The 15,330-nt window shown below is 33.6% G+C and overlaps 1 long non-coding RNA gene across 2 annotated transcripts; it reads right to left on the bottom strand.

The window, feature by feature from the left end:
• Positions 1–8,166: 8,166 nt before the first annotated feature.
• Positions 8,167–11,535, bottom strand: LOC104896459 (uncharacterized). 2 transcript variants are annotated; one of them, XR_008970018.1, is made up of 5 exons: positions 11,395–11,535; positions 9,677–9,923; positions 9,365–9,428; positions 8,910–8,999; positions 8,167–8,257 (listed from the first exon to the last, which is right to left on the bottom strand). It is a non-coding gene; the product is annotated as an uncharacterized LOC104896459 (long non-coding RNA). The 2 variants fall into 2 exon arrangements; XR_007275635.2 differs by having other exon boundaries at positions 9,365–9,585.
• Between the last annotated feature and the right edge of the window lie 3,795 nt (positions 11,536–15,330).

Here is a 15,330-nt window from a genome sequence, read left to right on the forward strand (position 1 = left end):
TATATGGTGAAAAAACCAAAGAAAAAAAATAGGAAAAGGAAAGTCAAAACATACAAGAAAATAATTTCATTTTAGTCATGTGAGTTTTCACGTGACCTTAGTTTGGCTGCATAGTACGTCTCCAATTCAAGGGAACATTGTAGTCAAATGAACTTAAAATTAGTCCAACTAAAAATAATCAAAAGTCGAAACTGTTTAGGAAACAAATTTATTAAAAGAGACGTCTAATTTTAATATAAAAGTAGACCTAGTCACTAAATGGATTAAACAAGTCACCAAAAGTAATTAACCTAGTCACTATGGTCTAATTCTCTTTAATATTGGTTACCATTACCTAATTTTAATTTAAAGTAGGCGGTCTCTTACAAGACAAACTCTTATAAAGATAGTCCATAATTGGGACTGTATTATCAATTTATCCTTAAAAGAATACTATCTCTATTCTATATGTGAAAATGGATAGGACACCAAAATATTAAAACTCCTATTTTACCCCTACTAAATTTAGCGAATTACACCAAAAACTTTCCAAGAAAAAAAAAGAGAAAATCACATTCAGGACACAAAGGACACCAAAAAGAGAAAAGGTAAAAAAACACAAATAAAAGACAAGCATGATCGTGGAATTAGTAGCAGTTTAAAATCCACATAATCAGCAAAATTTTTTGAATTAAAAAAAACCTAAAAGACGATTACAGTAGTTACCACTCTACTGCACCATAAAAAAAAACACTAAAAACCAAATCAAAACTACATGGCACTTTCTTATTTCATCTTCCTCCTCTTCCCACTCATTTATTATCGTATTCTTACTTCAATAGTCTGCAAAAACACAAGAAAACAAACACAACACATCATAATTCTACACAAAAGAAACACAAGCCCTTATACTATTCAAGTCTAACATTTAATTTGTGCACAATGACAAGTGAGTACCATTATCAATCAAGAGGAGCAACGGAGGAACAACCAATTTAATCAAAAAAACAGGAAAAAGGTAATTCTTACTAATATTGCAATACAAATAATTTAACGCTATTTTATAAGCACGCGATGCGTGCGAAAGCAAAAGTAAAGAAAAAAAAATATTGTAATGATTTCAAGTTTATCCGTTGAGGATGGAAAGAGAGTTAGAGATGTATTAATTTTTTTAAAGTTAATTTGTTGTATATTTGCAACGATGTGTGTCTTTTGTACACAAAAAATAATTAGTAGAAAAAATAAGTTTTTAAATTTTTTGATCACTAAAATATTGGCATTTTCTTTAACAATTTAAATATTATTAACTACATTATGGTGTTTCAGACATTTGAGGGGACAACGCAAATTCTTATAAATCAGACTGATCCCTCATCGTAAAATTATCCAATTCAATCTTACTGGCCAAATACAATACTTTAGATTAATCCTGCGAATCTTCACATGACCTTAAAGGGTTGCCCAAAATTAATAACCTAATTTACAAATAATAAATCATTAATCCTCTACCACCGGAAAAATTACCCATGATCCAGCAAAAGCTTGGATCTAAATTAATATAATTTAGGACTGAAATCCACATTTCATGCCTCATGATTCATGATACAACATAAAACACAAATGAAGTCCTAACCTAAGTATATACAGATACTAGCATATATGTACACTATGCGTGCAAACTCGATTTGTCAAATTAGTTGCATAATTATATCTAATAATAATTTGTAAGAAATATATCTACAAAAAATTTAAAGTATAATAGTTAATAAAATAAGATACCAATATTTTTAGTACATAATATTATCTTACAATTGAGCTTTTTATTTGCTTTAGCACACACCTCGCATGCATGTAGAGCTAGTACACTATAAGTGGACAAGAGGAGATGAAATTCAAAGTTTTACAAAAGCAAGTCTTGTTTCTCATGCAACTGCAATCTACAACTACATTATAACTTTGTTTTAAGAAAAGAACGGCATTACAAAAATAAAATAATCAAAGAATACGATGACTTCTAAGCATCGCTGCACCTTTACAAGCATACAACTTCTTCTTATTTTTAAAGCACCGCTACTAGTGGCCGGCGCCGTCACTCGGTCCAGATGCTAAACGTCCGAGCAGATACACCATGTTGTACTTTGCTCTATCAAATAAAGGGTGTATAGAGAAGTCATTTTTTCCCATGCTTGCAAAATCTTCATGTAACACCCTCGTAGCCTCAACTTGAATACCGCATGATATTGCTACTACTAGCACAATTAGTATGCTAGAAAGACTAATTAAACAAGACATTTTCATTTGGTTAATTTGTTATCTGTGATCAAGAAAACCAATATAATGCTGACTTAATCGTAACAAATGTGATTGATTTTGTAGCTAAAACAACATCGTTGGTTATATATGTATAGAACTAGGATTTTGTAAACTGAAGCTTCCAGGAAGATGGGCCTTTGTTTTGAATTTTGACCCATAATGTGGTGACTAAAGAAAGAATAGCTAAAAAGGCTGCTATGACATGTGTTCAAAGATTTGAACTTTTGTGAAATTAAGCGACGATAATAAGAGGCATGCAATGCTGCCAGTTTATTCTTGGCACTGAGGCACGTTCGATGATGACACTAGGGTTAGGTTTTGAGTTTTGACTGCATTTCTTTTTCATCTTTGAATTTTGACTATGTCGTTAATTAGGAATTGTCTTTCTTTGTTTAAAAAACTTTATTTTCCTTTTATATATTTTTCTTTAATTAGTATGCGAAACACGCTGATCAAATATCTCTCGGGACTTTTAGATCATGCTCAAATTAAACAACAATCTCTACTATTCCACTCCCATCCTCACACCCTGTAGGTGGTAAAATTATAACACAATTCGCTAATTTGACCCGAACCAGATACGAAAATAATGGGTTTGCTTAAAGTTTTCAAGTCGTTTAAGTAAGTGGTTGACTTTACATGACCTACCACAAGAGGGTTGGATTATGGTGGAACTTCCAACCTGAATGTGATATGATAATCCATCTAACACTTTAACTCCTATGCTACTATCAAGATTACTATTTGACTTGAAATAGTTTGATTTTTTTTCCTAACTATATAAGATTTATTCTTTGATTGTTCAATTTTGTTTATTTTGGTAATATATTAGTATATAAAAGTGGGTTAAGAAACATACAACACTAATTTGGTTGCTTTATTATATGTGTACTGGATAAAATAGGTTGGGTAACCCATATAATAAGTGGGTCGAGTCAGATTATGATTCATATTTGTTTTTGGTTGTTTACCTATTTAATATACAGGTAAAGTTAGGGTTATTGGGCTTTGACCTGTTTACTAGGTAAATCCTAAACGATTTAACATAACCCAATTATTTTACCATCACTACCACCCCTTACCCTGAATTGTGTCACAATTTGATCCTTAGTCTTTCCAAGAGGGTGGTACCACTAGTGAAAGGGTTTTTTAGTACTCATTTTCTATTTTATTTTTATGAATTTACTTGCTTGTCCAACTCTAGTTACATAAAATTGTCTTCCCTTTTAACTCCCAAAGATAAAATATGTCTCACACTACGTTGTCATGACTGAATAAGAGCAATCAAAAGCCTTGTAAAAACGCTTCTTGGGTCCAAATTAAATATATTTTAAAGTCCATTTTAAAATGAAGCCCAAATTCGAGCTCAACTAATTATGAATGATAAGTAATTCAACTTATAAATATATATTTTATCAATTTTTTCATAAAATCATATTATTTTTATTTAAATCCCTTTTTCAACAATAATTATTATCATTAAAAGATAAATTAAATCACAATCCGAAAAAGTATAGTTGTCGCGGGCGTTGGACGCGGAAGCTATATGTGTGGGGTGGTTGGCCTAGGACGTAGCCATTTGTGCTTCAGGCGCACTGTCCAGTGTCAAGCGCATTTTCTTGTGTCTAGCGCAAGTCTTTATTTTTTTCGCGACGATGACGTTCTGAACCCCAATCATAATTGCCTATTAATACTGGATATTTCACTCGTGTTTCGGGTGGAATTACACATACAATATATAAAACACACAAAAACCCTCTAAACTTTCTCAAATATACATCTACACCACATTCAAACTATTCAACACATTCAACCTCAATAATATTCAATATTTCTCTTAGAATTTTCATTCAAGAATACTAGTTTTGAAGGATAAAGATTGATTCTTCCAGCATCTATATAGTCAGACCTACGTGAGAAAGTTATAATTCCTAAGGGATAATTTCAATTTAATCTCTATTATATATGACAACAGGGTGGGACACGAAAAAATAGGTAAAGAAAAAAAGCAATGTAACTACCTAATTAATTAAAAAACAAAGATATAAAAAGACAACAACAAAAAAGACAACAATGAAAATCTACAACACTATTGGGATAAACTGATTAAAAATTTAAAAATATCTTGTGTATAGGATGTAATTATCAATCAATTTGATTTTCTACATATAAACGCTACTTCTTTAACAATGTGATTTTCATGATGTGGTAATTAATGTGATAAAATACGCATGTAAATCTTGTATAGTTATTTATTCTTTCGGATCTCTCTTCATGATTATTATATGACTATTCGAATCCCTTAAATATTGGTTATGCCTTTCTAATTGCAATTGTCTGATCGCAATTATCATTTTATTGGCTAAATCAGACGAGTTAGTTATTCAAATCATGCCTAATAAGATAAACTGGATAACCGATTTAGGTACATATAATATTCTTGCGAGTTAATTAGATGATCATCAAAATTAAATCTTATGTGTTAAAATTACCAATCTTTAACATATTTGTGTTTTCTAGCAATTAATTGAACTATGTGCATGTAATTTAATACTTGTCATTTCATTTATTTTTCCTTAAAATCAAGTTGCAACGTTTTTGGAACGAAAATATTGCTAAAATGGTGTGGGCTAAAACATGATAATCACATGCCTACCATAACCAAATTGTAACTTAAAATTGTGACTAATTTATAACAAATGTTGGTATCATATGAGACTTTGTTAAATGATTTCAATGTGTTAATTCATAATACATCAAGAAAAAAATCATTGTAAAAAAAATTATATTTTAATTTTTTCACTACAAGTATGCGGGACCATTTATGAGATTCTATAGGTCTATGGGTGAAATAACCTTTGGAAGATCCTGTTCTTTGAGGCAGGAATTTTCTCTCTCTAGTTTTCTCTCTATGCTGTAAGCATTGAGCTGCCATGGCAAGGAAAACGAAAGCTCTGAGTAATGCCACTACCTCTAAATCAAATAAAACTCCATTGAAATTGGAAGTCCCATCTTCATCTCATGCTAAAAAACCGAGAACCATGGATGATATTTTGAGGATTCAAGCCATTGATTTCGAGAGCTCGGATGAAGATCCTTGTGGTCCTCCAGTTGTTAGTGGTGAAATTTTATCGCTGAGATCTTCATTGAGAGAATTGCAGCAACAATTTAGAGGTTAGATACCACTTTTCGAAGTGCATGATTGCGATTAAGAGCAAAGAGGAGAATGAAGTGCAATAGACCCCTATGTTACAAATGAATTCTCCAAGTAATAGACAATCTCTTACTATTTTCAATTTGAATCAAGTGAATCTGAATGATTGTCATGATTTAATTGACCATAATACTAGAGGTTTGAATGATGTTGTTGATATGTATTTTAATTCTACTGCTGTGAAAATTTATTTTTAAGATGTACAAGATGAAATCGAGTTCTAGATGTAAACAAGGGGGGTGTTCATTGAGGGCTTTTTATGAAGAATTTGGAAGTCCAAGGGGATAAATAATGTTGCTAGTGAAAACAAGGGGGGTGTTCATTGTACCGTTTACAACTATGCTGTCTAGGGATAACATTCTTAAGGGTGGATTTCAATTTTTTGATAAGAAACCTATATTTATAAAGGCCATGGCACCAACTGTTGATATTACCAAGGAGGTAGGTTGATCTATGCTAATTTGGATGAATTTGCACAACTTGGATATAAAGTATTGGGGTGATAGAAGCATTTTTAAGATAGCTGGTCAGATTGGGAAACCAACCAAAACCGATTAGGCTACATCTAAAAGGGAGAGATTGCAAGGGTCCAAGTGGAGGTTGAGATTGATCAACAATTCCCATAGAATGTGCAATTTGTTAATGAGAGAGATGTATTCGTAAGCGTAAATGTGGAGTATGAGTGGAAGCCAGTTGTGTGTTAGGATTGCAAGAAGTTTAGGCATACTAGTAGCCAGTGTAGGAATTGAAGCAGCCTGGCTAGAATGCAAGCTAGTGTGGTGATTAGTTATAGAATAGAATAAGCTAATGTGGATGAGGAGGGGTTTGGGAGGGTTAATTCTGCTAGTAAAATGGCAACTCAAGCTCCCATGCCAGTTATTACTGACACTCATTTAAGGTTTTGGCTAAAGAGGATTAATTGTAGGGGAAGTACAATGTGGAGTAAGTGTTGACAGTGCAAGGAGGTGACAACCCTCCACTGCCTGATGAGTAAGATTGTATGTTGGAATATAAGAGCTATGAACAATCTTATTAAGCAAAGAACAGTTAGGAATTTTATTCAATGTTATGGTAGGATTGTCAGCCTCTTAGAACTAGGGTAAAGGTTCTGAATATGGGAAACCTTTACCTTAGTTTTTGTCCTAGGTGGTTCTTTAACAAAAATTCACAATTTCATAAAGGTGGCAGAGTTGTCGTTATGTGGAATCCTCATATGTTCACAGTCAATATTCTTATGTGCACTAATAAGCTTGTTCATTGCTTTAAACTCCTAGGTATGGTAAACCTGGATTCTTGGGCACATTCATTTATGGGTTTAACGATGCAATAAGTAGGAGGGATCTCTGGTGTCAGTTGAGGAGCATTAAAGATCAAAGTAGAGAGATGGCTTGGTTATACATGGGAGACTTAAATTGTGTGCTGGACATGGATGAGAGAATTAGAGCTCCAGTGAGACAGTGAGTGGATTGATTTTAGGGCATGTGTGGATCATTGTGTGATGCTGGACTTGAAATATATTGGGTGCTTTTTCACTTAGAATAATAAGTAGAAGGGGGAGCATAGAATGTTCTCCAGAATTGACGTAGTGATGTCTAATGATGAGTGATTGGATAATTATGAGTTCGCAGAAGCTCATTTTCTTCTTGAAGGGGAGTTTGACCATTGTCCCATCGTCTTGAATTTAGATGTAATTTAGAGGTAAAAAGATATTGAAGTACTTTTATTATGTGGAAAGGCAGCACTAGGTTTGATGAGATTGTGAGTAACAGGTGGCAGATACTACTACAAAAAAGGGCAAAGATAACTGTTAAATAAGGCTTTACATAACAGTTTTGAGGTGTTATCCAAGTCAATGTAATGTAAAGTAAACATAACACCTGACGAAAGTGTTATGTTTGCCAGAGAAAACATAACAGTTATTTAAAATACATGTTATGCCATTAGATAACACATTTTATAAATAAGTGTTACGTTTGTTATTTATATATAAACTTATCTTGAATAACTGTTATGTTTTCCTATAATATATATAAATATATTACCTATAACTGTTATCTATGATATTTATTTAAAAATAATGAAATTATCATTTCTCGCATATATTATTGGCAGTAGGCAGCATGTAGACATTGACAGTACAATACGTGTATCTGTTGTATAATTAATACTCAACCCATAAGATCTTAACCAATAAATTGAATTGATATTCCAAACTTCCAAAATTCTTTATATTACAAAATAATTCAACTAATATTCATAAATCTAAACTTCTAAAAAAAACTACTAATAATACATATCAATATTGATCTATATCATAAACAAGATCAATTCTATCCTATAACCACATCCACATGATATCAATATCCAAATCCAAAAATATAATGTATGTCCAAAAGTGGATTAAGGTTAAAAAAAATTAGGCGGAAAGTTAGAACTCATTCATCATTTGTGCTTCGTGTTGATCTCCGACATATGTAATCCACAACTCCCTGAGTTCATTAATTTTCTCCTGAGAATAGGTTGGACCAGTGCCTTGATAGTACTACAATAAAGGTAATTACAAAATAAGTATTCATATAGAAAAATTGAAAGTATTTAAATTAAACTTTATAATTATCATGAACAAATTAAAGGAAACAAATAAGAAGATGAATTCTCACGTTTATCCTATTACCATCATCATCATACTCGATATACGAGGTTGCATTCTCTTGAGGTACCATGCCACGCTTTCTCCCATTTGCCATTAACCTGAAACGATGACAAAATTAAATATCATAATAATGTAAATATTTAACCGAATATTCTCCTTCATCAGCCCAACATGAAGTTACCATAATTTACCTCAGGCCAAAATATACATGCAGATTGTTTATAAGATAACTTGGACTAAATTTTCTTTGAAATTCATTCTCACACTTAAGTCAACACCCCAAAACTGATACAGCAATATTATCTTAATGTTCCATAGATAATCCTGGTTAAACATACAATAAACGAAAGGTCGTTTCTGATACATCCTTTTTCCAGATTATCTGCTACTTCAATGAATCAAAAATCCAGAGGAATCAAAAAACCTAGAGGATTACGTCGAGGAATATGTTAGGGGTCAGATAGCAACAGGTATTAGCAGAGAATGTCAGAAGGGGTGAGAGAAAAATCTAAGTAGGTCTATAAATACAAAGTTAAAATCTTTCCTTCTCCAAATTATATTTGTTTCCTATCTCTGACTAACCTCTGTTGAGTAGTGAATTTCATTTCCACCAGTATATAACAAGATTTTAACTAAAACATGTTATGGGGAGAAGGCACAACATATTTGGATATTACAACAGGCTAAGCTTCTTGCTTCTTTTTCGATGTCACTAGACCTTTATCACCATCTAGACCTTCCATTCCCTACCTTCGCCACCCATCTCATCATACTGCTGTTTCCTCCATCCTTGCTCTCGGTCCATGGATTGTCCTTGTGAAAAGGGATTCTCTCCCCCATCTGATTGAAATAAAGTAGAAGAGACATTATGCATTCGGTCCACTTCTCAATGAGAAGCAATACAGGACTGGCATTTTACAGAAAAGAACATGATTCTGGTATAAGATTAAACATATTACAAGCAGCCCATGGCATTAAGATACATGAAAATCGATAAACTTTGATGTTGAAGAAGGATCAGAAAAGGATGAAAGATGATCAATATTGAACATTTTCAGCCAGATGTTTAATTAGAAAGTTCTGTACATAGTAACTTACATCTGTTGATCTACAATAACTCAATTGTAGAGGGGGAAGGATATGGTGGATAAAATAGGCCAGGTGCTTTTTCTAATTTGTACAAGCAGAAGGCAATTAAGCATTACCACTTTCACCATCAGATGCATCCTGAAGCCTACCAATGGCTTCCATCAATGCTTGTTCATGCTCCTGCACAACACAATAACGCGTTCAAATAAATTCCCATATAACATTTGTGCAAATAGAAAATTAAAGGTTGCCTTTTATATATTTATTGCTTTCAAGACTTTCTTGGCTTTCTCAACCTCTGCTGGATCAGGATGATTAGCACTAAAACTTTCTCAACCTATAAAACATAATCATTCCATCAAAATATAATTAAACTGAAATTAAAATGAACCTATTCTACCAACCCTCTCTCCCTAAGCTTTACTCACCTCTTTAATTAGAGTATCAGTATGAAGTAACTGGATATCTGTCAATCCTTTTCTTCCAATGCCATTCTGGGGAAAACGTAAAGTCTTCTTAGGCTGGCTCTTTAAGGTTCCACAACCTCTTCCTGCGCCACTAACAGCCCCACCACGGGCTGAAAGACTTCTTAAAACCACGACCTTGACCAGCTCGATCACCTCTGTGGGAAATTCCAGATTCCTCACCCTCCCACCTGATGTCTTCAGAGGATATCTGATACAGAATACATCACATGAGTCTGAAACCAATTCCCTATATTGTCTATAGCTGGTCGAAAGAAGCAAGCAGCAGCCACACATATATGCATGATAGCAGATTATTCAAGAGCTGTACAATTTCTTTATTCATATGTAGCTGGCGAATAATATCAAAAACAACCAAACAATCATAAGCCAACCAAATCAGTAACTAATCAGAAGTATCAATCAAGTTTTGAGTGGAGATAATCCATCGCAACCACCATTCAAAGATTTGAGTAGAAGTACCATAGTTATTTCAGTAACTAGAAATCAACAACCATACCAGAGCCAAGCATACAAGAAACAAAAAAGGTATAGTAGAAGCTAAGAATATACATCATTCAATATTTTTTCCTGCTTCCATCATAGCAGGAATATTGGTTCACACATTATAGAAATAATACTCCAAGTGCGATCCTCATGGTCTCATCATATGGACATAAGATTACACCGAGACAACAACACTTGCATATAAAAACATAGCACCAAAGAGTCGCCATAAAAGTGTACAAGGAAAAGGATATTCCCCTAAAAATTGATGACCACATTGTTAGTTCCGTTTAAATCATGCAAAGAACAATCATTTCCAGACATCGGAAGTACAAGATAAGGTATTATTGAAACGGACGATATCTAGATGGGTAACTACTAACTACAACCCATGCTATGGAACTTGAAATAAGTTAAAATAGTATTATCACAAAATCACAGCTACTTTTATTCAAGTATCCCTAACTCCCTACTCCCTACTCCCTGCCATTGGAAACACAGTCACTCCTATAACATCACTATTGCTTTTTAACTTGGAGATGAGATTGCGAATGTGCAGGCAGCTAAAAAGACAACCAGAAACTTATGAATACAATACAGTACTGTTCAAATGATCGTATGTCATCAATATGCATCCTATGTAAACGGAAGCACCAACAGCAAAGATACTCTAATACAACAATAGTTAAAAATTTATAACTGGGATCACTTCAAGAGAGACAAATGCTATAAATTTTATGCACAACAACACAATTGAAGAAACCCACTTTAAGAAACTAAACATCATCGACACCAGCAGCGACGAACAAGATCAACATATTTCATCATTTCTCTCATATATAATATATGGGTAAGATAGACTTGTAGGCAGAATGGAAAGATCTAGCAAACAGCTATAACCCAATGTTTAGCAGAATAAGCAATACAAATATATCATAACCTAATTATCATCTTTCTCTACAGAGAACAAAATCTGTGAAGTTATTATTTAATGAGAGCAGTGATTCAAACAAAAGAATTTCTCACTTATCCTACTATGCTATTAATTTAAGTGCCCAATAAACTATACAACTCTCAAACAGATCAAAACCCAGACCATTACTTCAAAACTATTGAAGTAGAGAGATGTATGTAAAAAAATTAAAACTTAGGGATTAGAAAATAAAACAACTCACTTGGGTTAGATAGCTTCCGACGGGGCAGCAGCAACGGAGGGCGACTGTAGCTGGGTTCGACGGGGGTGGCGACAATGGCGGGTTTGGCGGGGCAGCGGTGGCTCAAGGTTTCTCACTTTTTCTCCTTCCTTCATTTTCTCTCTCTTCCTGTTTTCTTTGGTTTGCTTTCACTGTCAACTACTTCTTCCAAAGTATGGGGGACATGGGATTTGGGAACAACAACTTTTTTTTTTTTTGACGGGCGGTTTAGAGCAAAAATTCAATGATACTTACATAGTAAGTGCTCCTAATTTCTAGCTATGACATTTTATTTTTTTTAATTTAATTATTTTGACAGATTTATTATTATTAATAATAAGCAAATATAAGAGTTTTTATTATTCTCATAAAAAAATTATAGCATTACAAAATAATTTCATAGCAAAGATAACACACATTAAGATAAGTGTTAAGTGATATATTATCAATACAATCTAAGATAACAGTTCTATGATTAAAACGTTAAATTTAGATTTTACATAACAGTTGCTTAAATAAGAGTTAATTTAGGGGTGTTATGTTTGCCCTTTTTTGTAGTAGTAGAGGTTCACCTATATTCAAGGTTGTGTAGAAACTAAAGCACCTTAAAGGGAACCTAAAGCAGCACAATAAGGATGACTATTCCCGAATTCACATTAGAGAATGTGAAACTGCTGTTGTTTTGAAAAATTGTCAGGAAGCTCTTCATCAAAGGCCTAATGACTTGGAGTTAAAGAGGAGGGAATTGCAGGCTGTTGAGGATTATAGAAGTATTCACAACTCATACATGGGTTTCGTAGATCACAAGGCAAAAGATGTATGGATTAGGGAGGGAAATTTGAATTTCAAATTTTTTCATGGGGCAATTAAGAGAAGATAATTGAAGAATGTTGTCGTTGGTATTCGTTATGAGGAAGGTATATGGGTTGAGGAGCCTCAAGCGATTAACAATGCTTTTTTAAGGTTCTATCAAAACCTGCTGGGGTCCAAGTTAATATTGGTCCTTGGTTACTCAAGAGCAAGCAACTAGATTACTAGAGCCTTTTATAGGTTAGGATTATGGGCTATCCGTGGAGACAAAGCTCCAGGTTCAGATGGTTATGAGAGTTAGTTCTATAGAGACATGTCATGTGGTGGGTAGTGATATGATAGCAGTTGTCCTTGACTTCTTCACTCATGGTAAGCTTCTAAATGAGATTCACTTTATTGTAATTACTTTAATCCATAAAGTAGCATGCCCAAGAAATGTGAGTGAGTTCAGATCCATCTCTTATTGCAATGTCATATATAAGTGTATCGCAAAGCTTATATGTAATATAATGAGAGAGGTTCTGCCTGAGATTATCATGGAGACCCAAGGGGCCTTTGTTCACAATAGATACATTGCACATAACATAATGATCTATCAGGATATTGTGATGTACTATGGGAGGAAGAATAATATCCCTAGTTGTATGCTAAAAATTGATATAAGGAAAGCCTATGATACTATTGAGTGGGAGTTCCAAGAGGAAATATTGATCAGTTTGGGCTTCCCTATAAGATTCACTAACCTTATAATAACTTGTGTTACCTCTTCCAATTTCTCTATTATGCTTAATGGATCACTACATGGATATTTTGCATCTAAGAGAGGACTTAGATAGGGAGATCTGTTATCTCCCTTGTTATTTGTTGTGTTCATGGAGTATCTCTCCAAAATCCTCAAGAAGACAAGCACAAAGCCAAAGTTTTGATATCATTCAAGATGTGCTCCAGTTCAGCTCACACCTTTCTTCTCTTTATAGATGACTAGCTGCTATGTAGTAGACGTACAGTTCAGTCTATGGTCTTATTACTTTAGGTGTTTAAACTGTTCTCTAATACTTCAGGCCTACAAGCCAATGTTCATAAGTCAGCTGCTTATTGTAGTGAGATGCCCGAGGATGATATTAATAGGATTTTGGAGATGTCTGACTTAATAAGAGGCTACCTACCTTTCACTTATTTGGGTGTCCCTATCTACTCTAAAAGAATTTTTGTTGTGGGTTATGTATGACTCAGTTTTACTTAGCTTGAATGTTTACTGGGCCCAAGTGTTTGTACTCCCTAGGAGTGTGCTGCATGACATAGTGAAATTAAAGAGTGTAAAGCTTTTCTATAGTCTGGAAATTATCATAGTGTCAAACTAGGATATGTTAGATGAGAGGAGGTTTGGAATCCTATATCAGTTGGGGGTTATGTATTAGGAATAGTACTTTTTGGAATCTTACAACCATGAGGAAGTATGTCTGGACAGTTGAAAAGAAGTTAGATAATATGTGGGGTGAAATGAGTGCATGCAATGTATGTCCAGGATGCTATATGGTTGCATTACCAGCCTAGAGCCTCAGCTAGCTGGTATTGGAAGCAAGGCTCCCTAGCTAGAGATAAATTGAAGCAGCCTTTCAGTGTGATACAATTTCAAGAATGCCTTTTTAGTCTATTAAGAAGGTGTATGAAACTTTGGTAGGGGAGCAGAATAGCCTGAACTGGAGCAGAATAGCCTGAACAGGAGCAGGATTGTGTGGAACAGAACAAGTCTCCTAGAGCACCAATTTTTGGCCTGGCTAGCCATTAAGCATAAGCTGAGAAGAAAAGTTCAGTTGCTTAGATGGGGTATTTGTGATGATAACTTATGCATGATATGTGGTTTAGCTCCTGAACGCGTGAACATTTGCCTTTTTCATGTCAAAATTCAATTACAAGTGTCTTGTTAAAATTGAACATTGTGCTCAGATTAGGTGTGGTTTTACTGATTTTGCTCAGCCCATAAATTGGTTAGAGTTGAGGGAGAAGAAATGATAAATGAAGATTGTTAAGATTGCTGCCGTTGAAGCTATTGTCTACAACATTTGGAGAGTTAGAAATGAGGCTTTTTGGCTGCATAAAGTTGGAAGTATTGACAACATTGTACAAAGTATACAAAGATAAATCAGAAAATCAATAGTTGCATTCCTAGAAGAATCAATACTCTTGATAAGGAGTGGTTGGATAATCTGTAATTAGTTTACAGTTGTTGGTCTCCTCTTTGGAGATTTAGGTTGTAAAAAGTTGTGTTGGAAATATATAGCTTTACTTACTCATATAAAAAAAGTAACCTTTGGAGCCGCTTAAAATCTTTTTCCAATATATTGAAATTTTAAAAAATAATTGCTCTAACTATTTTTATTACAACCACTAGAGAAGAGTATCCAAATGAATTTCGTATTGCAGATTCTCATTCTATAAAATGCATAAGATAACTAAATGAGTAAAAAATTAATAATAATACATTATTACAAAAAGCTAATACATAAAAAGAGAAAAACCAAACAATGCATCATTAGGCTGAAACATTATGCCATACTTATACATTATTACAAACAATGAACATTTGTAGGTTTGGAATGAGCATTGTGGGACCCATCTCAATTTCTCTTTCCTCAACTTTTTCACCCGTGTGCATTGTAAACCAATAAATGTCCAGTTTATTCCAATGAACATTGCAGTATAATGAACACATGAATTTGTTGATAGAACATTTGCAATTTCCGAATGAGCATTTGTGGGACCCACCTCAATTTCTCTTTCCTCAACTTTTTACTCCATGTGCGTTGTAAACCAATAAATATCCAGTTTATTCTAATGGACACTCTAGTATAATGAACATACACTATTGTTGATTGAACATTTGCAATTCAGAATGAACATTTATGGAAAATTTAGTGTAATAAACACATTCTTTTGGTTGAATGAACAATTGCAATTTTGGATTGAATATTTTCGACTAATTCCAAAATTCAGTATGTTTACGAATTTTCAAAATTAAAAATTGCCTCTAATTTTCGAAATTCAAATTTGAAAATATTTTTCAAATCTACTATTTTTTCTAAACCAATAAAAACCAATTTATTACAA

Source organism: Beta vulgaris, chromosome 6 (genome assembly GCF_026745355.1).
Source record: "Beta vulgaris subsp. vulgaris cultivar EL10 chromosome 6, EL10.2, whole genome shotgun sequence".
NCBI lineage: Eukaryota > Viridiplantae > Streptophyta > Magnoliopsida > Caryophyllales > Amaranthaceae > Beta > Beta vulgaris.